At 48.4% G+C, this 13,390-nt stretch overlaps 1 long non-coding RNA gene across 2 annotated transcripts; it reads left to right on the top strand.

Moving 5' to 3' along the window:
* The first annotated feature begins 1,365 nt into the window (after positions 1-1,365).
* Positions 1,366-11,236, top strand: LOC140491620 (uncharacterized). 2 transcript variants are annotated; one of them, XR_011963345.1, is made up of 3 exons: positions 1,366-1,589; positions 4,284-4,516; positions 7,459-11,236. It is a non-coding gene; the product is annotated as an uncharacterized lncRNA (long non-coding RNA). The 2 variants fall into 2 exon arrangements; XR_011963344.1 differs by having other exon boundaries at positions 4,284-11,236.
* Positions 11,237-13,390: the final 2,154 nt, after the last annotated feature.

The following is a 13,390-nucleotide window of genomic DNA, read 5'->3' as shown; positions in this document are numbered from 1 at the left end:
TTGGAAAGGCAAAGGGATGTTGTTCATTAATGCAAGGGAATTGGAGTATAGGAGTAAAGAATATTTTGCTGCAACTTTACACAGATTGGGGGTCTGCATCTGGAAAGCTTGGTTGTGTATTTAATAAAAGATATTCTTGTTATGGAGGGGCAACACCAAAGGTTTCATTAATTTGATCCCTGGGTGAGAGACTCAGTAAATGAGGTCAACAATTTCTGGAGTTTTGATGATAATCACACTGAAAGGGACGAGATGTTGAAGGGATTTGTCAGGGTAGACAGTGAGATACTGTGGTGACTAAAACTCTGGGAGCATACACCCTCTCAGCACAACAGGAGCATCATTTCGGCTCGGGATCGGGAGAACTTCCTTCACGAAGAGGCTGTGAACCTTTAGAGTTCTTCACCCGAGAACTTTGCTCATTGTTGGAAATGTTGTACGTTGAGATCAATAAATTTTTATTAGGGATTCAGGGGAAATGGGGAAAGAGCAGGAGATAAACTGGGACAGGGAACCAGGATCAAGTTGAATGTTAGCCAGGTCGGCTTCTCCTGCTCTGATTGGTTCAGTTTGAGGAGGACCATATCCCAGTCTGGGTACACTTGTGACTCCAGTCCCAATCCAACATGGCTGACTCCTCTCTCACCACCCAGGGTCGGTATTTCAATCATCCTGTTGAGAGATGTTATTACACACCTATGGAGCAGGTGGGAATCAAACCCAGGCCTCCTGGCTCAGAGATAGGGACATTAGCAATGCACCACCAGAACCCGCACCACCCAGTGTCAAGGAGATGATGGATGGGGAGAGAATCCTGGTCTTTCTGGTGACATGCGCTCGGTCTAATGGGAAGGAAATGTGAAGTGAAAGGACATTAGAGCAGGGGATTATGTGGAGGGTCAAACTGTCAGTCCCTTCCTTCAGGAGACAGCCTCATACAAGCAATACCTCAACCCAATCCCAGATCCGTCTATACCTGACTCAGCAATATTGTCACAGTAACACACAAAGTAAGCCATACACAGTCAGTGATCCCAATGGAAGGTTCCCCTGCTACATGGTGAGTTCCTGGAAGCTGTGTCTCAGTGTTAGTGAGCACAGGGTGGTGAAGACAGATAGAGAGAGTCTCTCGTTATCGCGAGCTCACCCCAGGGTGGGTGGCAGTGAAGTATGACCCACCACCCAAACCACAGCAACATCCACCGTCACCCTCCCTCCCAGTGCTCCTTATCTCAGTCAACCAGCCAGCCAAGAGGCCAATCAGCTGGCTCAGCAGGGAAACTTCTTCTGAGGGCAAAGGGTATGTAAATAAAGCCAGTGCAAGAGGGAGCGAGAGAGAGAGAGAGAGAGAGAGAGTCAGCAAGAGAGAGAGACAGAGAGAGCAAGAGAGGTAGAGCAAGCAAGAGAGAGCACACGAGCAGAGGGAGGAAAAGAGACAGGGTCAGTGAGAGAAAGAGAGAGAAAGCAAGAGAAAGACGTCAAGGAGGGTGGAGGAACATGCTCTTGATGGTGTGATGTCTTTAACAGGAGAAGCTGAACACAGAAACAACACATTGATTGAAGAGGGTGACTTTCCTGTCAGCACTGAGGTAGGATCTGTGCAATAATCTCCTCACAAAACATCAGTCCCTACTTTCTCTTGTGTCTTTCATGATTTCTGTGTTTTCTAAGCTGTACCTTTGCCCTGTGGAGGATGAGCCCAGCGTGGTCTATCAGTCACTCTGAGTGAGCCCTGAGTCTGATGCTGAGGCAGTGTGACACTGTCAGAGACACCAGGCTTTTAGACAAAACATTAACGTTAAGCCAAGGCCTGATCCTCCCCCTCTGGGATTGATTAAGATCCTCCGGCCACCATATTTGGGAAATATTCCCTCTCTTTCTCCTAAGTCCGTGAGCTCTCATGTTTAAGATGATGTCCTCTCTATTCTGATCCCCCACAGCAGCAGAAAACTCTTTCCCCAATTATCCTGTCACTTCCTTTAAAACCCATCACCAAATCATCCCTTCACTGAATATATTTGAGTGAATACAAGATTACTTGGTGCATTTTCTCCTCAGAATCGATCACTTGCTCACAGTCTGGTGAAGCCCCACTGTTTCTCTGAGACTACAACCTCACACAGTTCCTCAGGATTCAGAGTTGACGCTGTAAATTCCCCACCCCCCCGAAATCCCCAGATCCCGGCTTATATCCCATTCCCCGGTTTATATCCCATTCCCCAGTTTATATCCCAGTCCCCGGTTTACATCCCAGATCCCAGTTTATATCCCAGTCCCCAGTTTAAATCCCAGTTCCCGGTTTATATCCCGGTTTATATCCCAGTCCCCGGTTTATATCCCAGTCCCTGGTTTATATCCCAGTCCCTGGCTTATATCCCAGATCCTGGTTTATATCCCAGTCCCTGGTTTATATCCCAGATCCTGGTTTATATCCCAGTCCTTGGTTTATATCCCAGTCCTTGGTTTATATCCCAGTCCCTGGTTTATATCCCAGTCCCTGGCTTATATCCCAGATCCTGGTTTATATCCCAGTCCTTGGTTTATATCCCAGATCCTGGTTTATATCCCAGTCCTTGGTTTATATCCCAGATCCTGGTTTATATCCCAGTCCCCGTTATTGAGAACAACATTCCATTCACCTTTCCCAACATTTTTTGTGCCTAGCCCTTACAGTTTATTTCTCTGTAAACGTGGATCATGAAATCTCACTGTTCCTTAGTTTCTCGTTATTTAAACAATATTCCAATTGCGTTCTTTAGGTCCACAGTGGCAGCTTCACAAGGCCCTGGGTTGAAATCCCTGCAGCTCCATCCCTGGTGATTGCTGTCCATTCCCTCTGTTTGATGAAAGTCCGTACTGTTTACTAAAATCCCCTTTCCTGTGTCTGCTGGGAATGTCTCGAACAGCTCTCTGTGATTTTAAGTTCGGCTCTGCACGATTAGCCTGAACAATTTGTGTCCTCAGAAAGCACAGATATAGAACATAGAACATAGAACATAGAACAATACAGCACAGAACAGGCCCTTCGGCCCACGATGTTGTGCCGAACTTCTATCCTAGATTAAGCACCCATCCATGTACCTATCCAAATGCCGCTTAAAGGTCGCCAATGAATCTGACTCTACCACTCCCACGGGCAGCGCATTCCATGCCCAGAAGTTACAGAAGTCATTAACAAGTTGAAACGGTGAAGATATATCACCGTGTGTGTGTTTGTGTGATGAAACCCTTTGTGCCTTTCAGGTCTGGTTCAATATTGGATTCCGTCCAGCCCTGTTACAGCACCCTCAGGGTTATCTGGTCATGATCTTAGGTTCTCATCACTAGAATGGTGATGTCCACACCTCAGGACAAGGGCTGCATTGACATGAGATGATAGTTGCCTTTGTCTCTGGGGTGCCAATCTCATTGGGGTAGAAAGCCCGACAGCTTTGTAGTCTCAGAAGGGCTCACTTGGTCCTATTTGTGTTGGTGTGTTTTTAAAAAGACTACTCTTTTCTCCCAAGCCTTGCCCTATTCCCTCAACCTTCTCAAGCATTTCAGTTGAAGTCTGTGTAACATATAAATCACCCAGGAACAATGAGAGTAGTGTTCTCCAACCCTGGTTTGATATCAGTGTAAAAAAATCAAAAACAGTGAAATGTAGGAGATTTGTGGAACTGTCTTATCCAAGAGAATTCCTGATGTCGGAGCTTCATCCCATTCCTGATGAAGAGCTTTTGCCCGAAGCGTCGATTTTCCTGCCCCTCGGATGCTGCCTGACCTGCTGTGCTTTTCCAGCACCACTTTAATCTTGACTCTGATCTCCAGCATCTGCAGTCCTCACTTTCTCCTTATCTAAGTGAATGTCTGTCTACTTGCATCCAGAGTCAGACTGTGACCCACCATGTCAACACTATTTCACAGACTGGGGGAACAGACTGAGCATTGACACAAATCCATCTCCCTCTTAGAGCTTGGGTGGTAATGTATACAAACAGAGTTCCTCTTTAAAGTTTAACACTGAGATCATACCCAATCTTTGTGTAAAACGCTAAATTAAAAGATACAAAAAAAAATTCTATCAAGCTATTGCAAATGAGATGCAAAGTGTTGAATGTGGAATGATGTTAATCAGGTTACAGAGGGCCCATGAATGTTATCGTTCCCATATATAAATTCATATTTAATGTTTTACTTTCAAACAAAGCTATGTTCACTCGATTCAAGGAGTTTCAGTTCTCTTTTCCAAGAAAAAAACTCAACTGCTGTTGAACTAAAAATTGTTAAATTGTCTTCCGCAGATGGAGAGAGAGAGAGAGTGTGAGAGAGAGAGATGGAGAGAGAGAGAGAGAGACCAGCCAATTGAGAGGCTGAGTGTCCCTCCTTTCCGGTCTGAACCCCAACCTTCAAAGTGACAGAACCAACTCAAACTTCAGAGCAGAAACACAGCCCGAGAGCGGCCAGGAGATGCAGACACAGCTCAGAGACCTGACCCGTGGGGCCTGACTCACACAGAAAGACAGAAAACACCCAAGTGAGTATGTCTGATTGTTGCTTAAAACAGAGCCTTACAGTGATTGACAATCTCACTGGATTGTAAGTGAAGCCGACACATAGCTGGCAGGTGAGGGGATGTCGTGGTTATTCTGATGGCAGAGAGGTGACACCCATGCTGGGTTTGGATGGTGGAAGAAAGTGGAAACCGTTTTCAGGAGCAGGATTGCTAACCAGTGGGACAAAGATTGATCAGAACCAGCAAAAGAACCAGAGAGAGAGAGGAGATGAGGAAGGCTTTAACTCAGTGAGCTGTGACAAACTGGAACAGCCAGCCCAGGGGCGAGAGTGGCCAGAAATGCGAAAATTCCTGGTTAAAAGCATAACAAAAACTGATTTTTACTGTGACAAGAAACCATGTCATTATTGGGCATGTTTTAGGGTTTGTTCAGAAATGCAAATACTTTACAGAGCCAATTCAAATAGCTGCAATTATTCCCCTTAAAACAAGTAAAAACATCAGTTCACTCTTTCTTTTTTTATCTTTAATTTTCATCAGAATCACAGGCCAATGCTTTCTTATACATTCACAAAAGAAACGGCAGTATCTGAGTGTAGTTGGGGTGTGGGATACAGTCCTCAGTATCTGAGTGTAGTTGTGGTATGGAGTACAGTCCTCAGTATCTGAGTGTATTTGGGGTGTGGAATACGGTCCTCAGTATCTGAGTGTAGTCAGGGTGTGGAATATGGTCCTCAATATCTGCATGTAGTCGGGGTGTGGAATACAGTCCTTTGTATCCGAGTGTAGTTGGGGTGTGGAATACAGTCCTTTGTATCTGAGTGTAGTTGGGGTGTGGAATACAGTCCTCAGTATCTGAGTGTAGTTGGGGTGTGGAATACAGTCCTTTGTATCCGAGTGTAGTTGAGGTGTGGAATACAGTCCTTTGTATCTGAGTGTAGTTGGGGTGTGGAATACAGTCCTTTGTATCCGAGTGTAGTTGGGGTATGGAGTACAGTCCTTTGTATCTGAGTGTAGTCGGGGTGTGGAATATGGTCCTCAATATCTGCATGTAGTTGGGGTATGGAGTACAGTCCTTTGTATCTGAGTGTAGTCGGGGTGTGGGATACAGTCCTCAGTATCTGAGTGTAGTCGGGGTGTGGGATACAGTCCTCAGTATCTGAGTGTAGTTGGGGTGTGGAATACGGTCCTTAGTATCTGAGTGTAGTTGGGGTGTGGAATACAGTCCTCAGTGTCTGAGTGTAGTTGGGGTGTGGAATACGGTCCTTAGTATCTGAGTGTATTTGGGATGTGGAATACAGTCCTCGATATCTGAGTGTAGTCGGGGTGTGGAATACAGTCCTCAGTATCTGAGTGTAGTTGGGGTGTGGAATACGGTCCTTAGTATCTGAGTGTAGTTGGGGTGTGGAATACAGTCCTCAGTGTCTGAGTGTAGTTGGGGTGTGGAATACGGTCCTTAGTATCTGAGTGTATTTGGGATGTGGAATACAGTCCTCGATATCTGAGTGTAGTCGGGGTGTGGAATACAGTCCTCAGTGTCTGAGTGTAGTTGGGGTGTGGAATACAGTCCTCAGTATCTGAGTGTAGTTGTGGTATGGAGTACAGTCCTCAGTATCTGAGTGTAGTCGGGGTGTGGAATACAGTCCTCAGTATCTGAGTGTAGTTGGGGTATGGAGTACAGTCCTTTGTATCTGAGTGTAGTCGGGGTGTGGGATACAGTCCTCAGTGTCTGAGTGTAGTCGGGGTGTGGAATACAGTCCTCAGTATCTGAGTGTAGTCGGGGTGTGGAATACAGTCCTCAGTATCTGAGTGTAGTTGGGGTATGGAGTACAGTCCTTTGTATCTGAGTGTAGTCGGGGTGTGGGATACAGTCCTCAGTATCTGAGTGTAGTTGGGGTATGGAGTACAGTCCTTTGTATCTGAGTGTAGTCGGGGTGTGGAATATGGTCCTCAATATCTGCATGTGGGGCTAGTGTAGGTTAGGTGGGCTTGGATCGGCGCAACATCAAGGGCCAAAGGGCCTGTACTGCACTGTATTTTTCTATGTTCTATGTAATTGGGGTGTGGAATACAGTCTTCAGTATCTGAGTGTAGTCGGGGTGTGGAATACGGTCCTTAGTATCTGAGTGTAGTTGGGGTGTGGAATACAGTCTTCAGTATCTGAGTGTAGTTGGCGTGTGGGATACAGTCCTCGGTATCTGAGTGTAGTCGGGGTGTGGAATACAGTCTTCAGTATCTGAGTGTAGTCGGGGTGTGGAATACGGTCCTCAGTATCTGAGTGTAGTTGGGGTGTGGAATACGGTCCTCAGTATCTGAGTGTAGTTGGGGTGTGGGATACAGTCCTCAGTATCTGAGTGTAGTTGGGGTGTGGGATACAGTCCTCAGTATCTGAGTGTAGTTGGGGTATGGGATACAGTCCTCAGTATCTGAGTGTAGTTGGGGTGTGGGATACAGTCCTCAGTATCTGAGTGTAGTTGGGGTATGGGATACAGTCCTCAGTATCTGAGTGTAGTTGGGGTGTGGAATATGGTCCTCAGTATCTGAGTGTAGTTGGGGTGTGGGATACAGTCCTCAGTATCTGAGTGTAGTCGGGGTGTGGGATACAGTCCTCAGTATCTGAGTGTAGTTGGGGTGTGGAATACGGTCCTCAGTATCTGAGTGTAGTTGGGGTGTGGGATACAGTCCTCACTATCCGAGTGTAGTTGGGGTATGTGATACAGTCCTCAGTATCTGGGTGTAGTTGGGGTGTGGGATACAGTCCTCAGTATCTGAGTGTAGTTGGGGTGTGGAATACAGTCCTCAGTATCTGAGTGTAGTTGGGGTGTGGAGTACAGTCCTCAGTATCTGAGTGTAGCTCGGGTGCATTGTACATTGCAATGTTTGTCTTGGCTGTTGGTGGTGGGAAGATGTGTGACGGTGGGTCACTATGTGGTTTAACACTGTCTACTCGGTCTCTCCTACAGCTTGGGAGGACACAGGTTAATTGGCTGCCATTGGTTCTGGGCAGGATATCATCATATACTGTAAGTTCACTATTCATGTACTACAGTATAGATGATGTACTATTCAGTGCTTGTTCATACCTGAAGGAGCAGTGGGTTCGGGTCCACCACCAGACGGAATAATCACGATGACGGAAGTGGAAATGATCTTAGCTTTCAGCACAAGAGACAGGCACGATGTCACTAACTCTGTGCTCTGTGTTTAATGGGCCAACACATGGAGATCGACAGCTTCCCAAATATCAGGTTTCATTCTATAAAAATGTTTATCCTTCGTCAGATGTCGGTGTCTCCAGTCACACCAGGATTTGGTGTTTGCCGTGGTGCTGGGCTATTTCAGAGGGTGCTCAACACCAACACCATTACAGTGGGCCTGGAGTGACATGGAGGCCAAACCGGGTAAAAAGGACAGACTTCCTTCCCAAAAGGAGATAGGTTTGACAGTGATTTGTGACAGTTGTCATGGTCACCATGGTCTGGTCACCATTCAAGATTTTATTTATTGAATTTAAATAGCATCAGGTTCCAGACTGATTAGCACCAACCCTGACTCCCCCAACCCACCCATCAACCCTGACTCCCCAACCCAGACTCCTCCAACCCCACATCAAACCTGACACCCTCAACTCCCCCATCCATCCTCTCCCACCTCTACCTCCCTAACCCCTCCCAAACCCAACTCTTCCACCCAAACCCTCCTATCTCCACCTCCCCCACCCATCCTCTCCCACCTCTACCTCCCTAACCCCTCCCAAACCCAACTCTTCCACCCCAACTCCAACTCCCCCACCCATCCTCCCCACCCCCAACTCTTCCATCCCTACCTCCCCAGCCCCTCCCTCACCCTTCTCCACCTCTTCCCCGACCCCCCCTTCCCCACTCCCACCTCCTCCTCCTTGTTGATTGCTCATCTGGTTCACTCATGCCCTTGAGGGAGGAAGCTGCCAACTTTATCTGGTCTGGCCTCTATGTGACACCCGACCCACAGCAGGGGGTTGACTCCCATCTGCCCAATAAATGCTGACCCAGCCAGTGACCCCCTCATCCCATGAATCAATAAAGGAAGCGAGGTGTTGAGTCACAGAGATGGACAAGCGGTTGACCCTGTGGTTGGAGTGTGCAGACCGTCCAATCCTGGCCAATCCCTCACTCCCCTGTGAGTCTCTGCTGCTCGGAGTTTGCCATGAAACCCCTTTCATTTTCCCCTCCCCCTCCCTCTCGCTGTGCCTGTGCCCAGGAAGGATGGCTGAACGGGGAAAGGGGGGGGTGTTGGTTAAACCGTTACCATTACTTGCTTAAGTACTGGTAAAGGTTCTACTGCTGCTCCCAAACTCATCTCAGCTGCTGCACAGACCAGGAGAGGAGGAGGATCGCCAGACCTGAAACCTTAACTCTGCTTTCTCTCCACAGATGCTGACAGAGCTGCTGAGATTTTCCAGCAATTTGTGTTTCTGCTTTCCAGCGTCCACAGTTCTTTTCTGCTGAAGGTTTGTATCTGGACTGGATGTTAATCCAACTACCTCAGTAACCTCTCCCTGCTCACCACCCTGCCTGGCTCTTACTGCCACCAGCAGCCCAATGCGTCAGGCCTGCTCCCTCCTCTCTCTCTCCAGCCTGCTGCCCCTGGGCATGTGCCTCACTTTGTGCAGCTGTTGGCCAGGACACTGCCCTGAATCGACTGCTCGTTGCCGGGGGAGGGGATAAGGGAACGAGTGTTTCCAGTGGGTTATCCACTGGCCGTGTAAATCAATGATGGTGTTGCTCCCCGCCCAAGGCGCAGTGGGAATGAAGGACCCTCAGAGATTAGTCCACCAGGAACACTGGTCACAGACAAGGACTAATGTCGAGCAGTGCTGCTGAGAGTCGTGGGCAGGAGATGGGAGATTGGAAGGGAAGCAGAAAGCAATTCAGTCCTCACTGTACGATTTCCATTTGTAAGGCTCGATGATATGTTCCTTCCCTTGGGTCAGTTCTCCACAGTTCCTTCCTGCCTGCACTCGTTGGGTTTGAAGTCAGTGGAGCTATTTTTAAATTCACACAGTCATCGCTCAACGGGTGGTTAGCAAATCCTTTCTGGTGAACCTCAAGCAAAGTGTACATTGTGTCGAAACAAAGCAATGACAGGGCTGATGATCTCACCTTGTTCTTGTATCTGTGTGTGTGTGTGTGTGTGTCAGTGTCAGTGTCTATGTGTGTGTGTGTGTGTGTCTGTCTGTCTCTCTGCCTGTGTCAGTGTCTGTGTGTGTGTATGTGTGTCTGTCTGTCTGTGTGTGTGTGTCTGTGTGTGTGTGTCAGTGTCTGTGTGTGTGTGTGTGTCTGTCTGTCTGTGTCAGTGTCTGTGTGTGTCAGTGTCTGTGTGTGTGTATGTGTGTGTGTGTGTCTGTCTGTGTGTGTGTGTCTGTGTGTGTATGTGTCTGTGTGTGTGTCTGTGTCTGTGTGTGTGTGTGTCTGTCTGTCTGTGTCAGTGTCTGTGTGTGTCTATGTCTGTGTGTGTGTATGTGTGTGTGTCTGTGTGTCTGTCTGTCTGTCTGTCTGTCTGTGTGATGCCAACATGATGACAGTCTGAGAGGGTACACTGTGCACTCTTTCCTGTCCTAACTCTATACTTGAGAATAGTTGCAGCCAATCAGCTTCAAAGGAGATTTGAAAAGCTCATGTTTTGCTGTTTTTCTCCCCCCGCCTTCCTTGGATAAAATTAACGGAAAGGTTCAGGATCCATCAATGTGACTTCAATCAAAGTCAGGGCAAAGCTGCATCGAGAATGTTGTGAGGGTCTAGAGGGTGACATGACAAGGACAGGTCACCACGATAATCTCTCATCAATCAGGTGGAGAAGAGAAAGGAAGTGAACTGATCAAATTATCTTGTCGAGGGGCTCTTGTGGTGTGGTGGTAGTGACCCTACCCCAAAGCCAGGAGAGCCAGAGGTCTCTGAACAAATCAGGAGACGAGAGAAAAATCAGGCGACTGTTTCAGGTGATTGCAGGATCCATCAGGGCCATTCACCAGAAAGCACTCCTGAACGGTGGGAGATTCTAGACTATCTTTCACCAAGGTCATGCCTGGGGTATATCAGAAAGGGGGTGAAAGTCTGAAACCTCACCCTGAAAAGCAGGCAGATGCTGGGGTTCAATTTCAACGCCGATCAAAGATGGCAACAGAGTGGGTGAGTATGGATGAATCACCCCCTTCCCCTTGTATGGTCATTCCTTGGTGTTCCCTTCTCCAGCCGATAATCCTGGGGGAATGGGTGAATAGTGTAAGGGAAACAGAGCAGTAATCGATTCCTGTTAGTGTGGCGAGGCCAGCACCCCCAGTGGGGTATGAACACGGACAACCAGGTGCTGGAGGTGAAAGCAGTTTCGGGAGCACCCTTCAGTGTTTGATGTAGAAAGTGTCCCTTTCACAATGGTTCAAATGGATCATGGTCAATCCAGCCGCACGAATCGACTCCCGGTCTCCGTTTGTGATGCTGTTCACACTCAGGATGGACGGACTGGACTGTGAAGGAAGGGGGGTGTTGGTTAAACCGTTACCATTACTTGCTTAAGTACTGGTAAGGGTTCGACTGCTGCTCCCAAACTCACCTCAGCTGCTGCACAGATGAAGACACTGAGCAGGAGAGGGGGATTAAGACTTCTCCAGTGATGAAGATAAAGACAGATGTGGAGGATTTGCAGAGGCTCTGCTGTTGTGATTGTTACATTAAATTTACCTCCAATAAAAGACATCTACTGCTGTGCATTTGTGAAAGTAAATCCAAACATCAAAAAATTGTCCGCAGTGAGATCTGATCAAATATCGCTACAGACTATTTGTTTGTGTGAGCATGACAGAGTGCGAATGTGTGTGAAACAGTGTGTTTGTGTGCAAGTGAGAGTGACCGTGTGTGTGTGTCTGTGACGGAAAGAGTGTGTCTGAGACTCTCGTGGGAGGGTGTGTGAATCTGAGTGAGTGTGTGTGTGTCTGTAAGGGAGCGCATGCATGTGTCTGAGTGGAGTGTGTGTATCTGAGAATCTCAAGGGAGTGTGTGTGTGTCTGTGAGGGAGAGAGAGTGTGTTTGGGGTGTGTGGTGTGCGTTTGGGGTGTGTGTGGTGTGTTTGGTGCGTGTGTGGTGTGTTTGGTGCGTGTGTGGTGTGTTTGGTGCGTGTGTGGTGTGTTTGGTGCGTGTGTGGTGTGTTTGGTGCGTGTGTGGTGTGTTTGGTGCGTGTGTGGTGTGTTTGGTGCGTGTGTGGTGTTTGGTGCGTGTGTGGTGTTTGGTGCGTGTGTGGTGTTTGGTGCGTGTGTGGTGTTTGGTGCGTGTGTGGTGTTTGGTGCGTGTGTGGTGTTTGGTGCGTGTGTGGTGTTTGGTGCGTGTGTGTGTGTTTGGTGTGTGTGTGCGCGTTTGGTGTGTGTGTGCGTTTGGTGTGTGTGTGCGTTTGGTGTGTGTGTGTGTGTTTGGTGTGTGTGCGTTTGGTGTGTGTGGTGTTTGGTGTTTGTGTGCTTGACGTGTGTGCGTGTTTGGTGCGCGTGCGTGTTTGGTGCGCGTTTGGTATGCGCGTGTGTGTTTAGTGGGTGTGTATTTGGTGTGTGTGTGTGTTGTGTGTTTGGTGTGCGTGTGTGTGTTTGGTGTGCGTGTGTGTGTGTGTTTGGTGTGCGTGTGTGTTTGGTGTGCGCGTGCGTGTTTGGTGTGCGCGCGTGTTTGGTGTGCGCGCGTGTTTGGTGTGCGCGCGTGTTTGGTGGGTGTGTATTTGGTGTGCGATTGGTGTAAGTGTGTGTGCGTGTGTATGCATGTTTGGTATGCGCGTGTGTTTGGTATGCGCATGTGTGTATGTTTGGTATGCGCATGTGTGTTTGGTATGCGCATGTGTGTTTGGTATGCGCATGTGTGTTTGGTGCGTGTGTGTGTGGTGTGCGTGCTTGGTGTGCGTGCGTGTTTGGTGTGTGTGTGTTGTGTGGTGTGTGTGTGGTGTGTGTGTGTGTTTGGTGTGTGTGTGTGTGTTTGGTGTGTGTGTGTGTGTTCGGTGCGTGTGCGGGTTCGGTGCGTGTGCGCGTTCGGTGCGTGTGCGCGTTCGGTGCGTGTGCATTTGGTGTGTGCGCGTGTGTGTTTGGTGTGTGTTTTGGTGTGCGTGCGTATGTTTGGTGTGTGTTTTGGTGTGCGTGTATATGTTTGGTGTGTGTGTTTGATGCGTGTGTGTGGTGTGTTTAGTGTGTGTGTTTGGTGCACGTGTGCATTTGTTTGGTGCGTGTGTGTTTGGTGCGTGTGCGTGCGTTTGGTGTGCGCGCGCATTTGGTGTGTGTGTTTTTGGGGGGCATGTGTTTGGTGTGTGCATGTGCTTGGTGTGTGCGTGTGTTTGGTGAGTGTTTAGTGTGGGTGTGTTTGGTGTGTGTGTGTTTGGTGTGCGCGTGTGGTGTGCGTGTGTGTGTTTGGTGTGTGTGTGTGTGTTTGGTGTGTGTGTGTGTGTGTGTTTGGTGTGTGTGCGTGTGTGTTTGGTGTGTGTGCGTGTGTTTGGTGTGTGTGCGTGTGTTTGGTGTGTGCGCGTGTGTGTGTTTGGTGTGTGTGCGTGTGTTTGGTATGTGTGTGTGTGTTCGGTGCGTGTGTATCTGTTTGGTGTGTGAGAGTTTGAGAGAGACACACACACACACACACAGAGACAGAGAGAGAGAGAGAGAGATTACACCAGAACAGTGAGGATATGCGGGAGAGGAAAAGTTAAATAGGCCAGGACTCATCTCACCAGAAGGTGAAACTCTGGCCTGACTGATATTAAACCAGCTCAACAGGGTGGACAGAGATTTCCATTTGGGTGACGGATCAGAAAAATAATCACTGACCCTCCGACAGTGCGGCGCTCCCTCAGCACTGACCCTCCGACAGTGCGGCGCTCCCTCAGCACTGACCCTCCGACAGTGCG

The sequence above is a fragment of the Chiloscyllium punctatum genome, chromosome 19 (genome assembly GCF_047496795.1).
Source record: "Chiloscyllium punctatum isolate Juve2018m chromosome 19, sChiPun1.3, whole genome shotgun sequence".
Classification (NCBI taxonomy): Eukaryota; Metazoa; Chordata; class Chondrichthyes; order Orectolobiformes; family Hemiscylliidae; genus Chiloscyllium; species Chiloscyllium punctatum.
The sequence above is the reverse complement of the archived record's forward strand: the minus strand, read 5'-3'. Positions and strand labels throughout refer to the sequence as shown.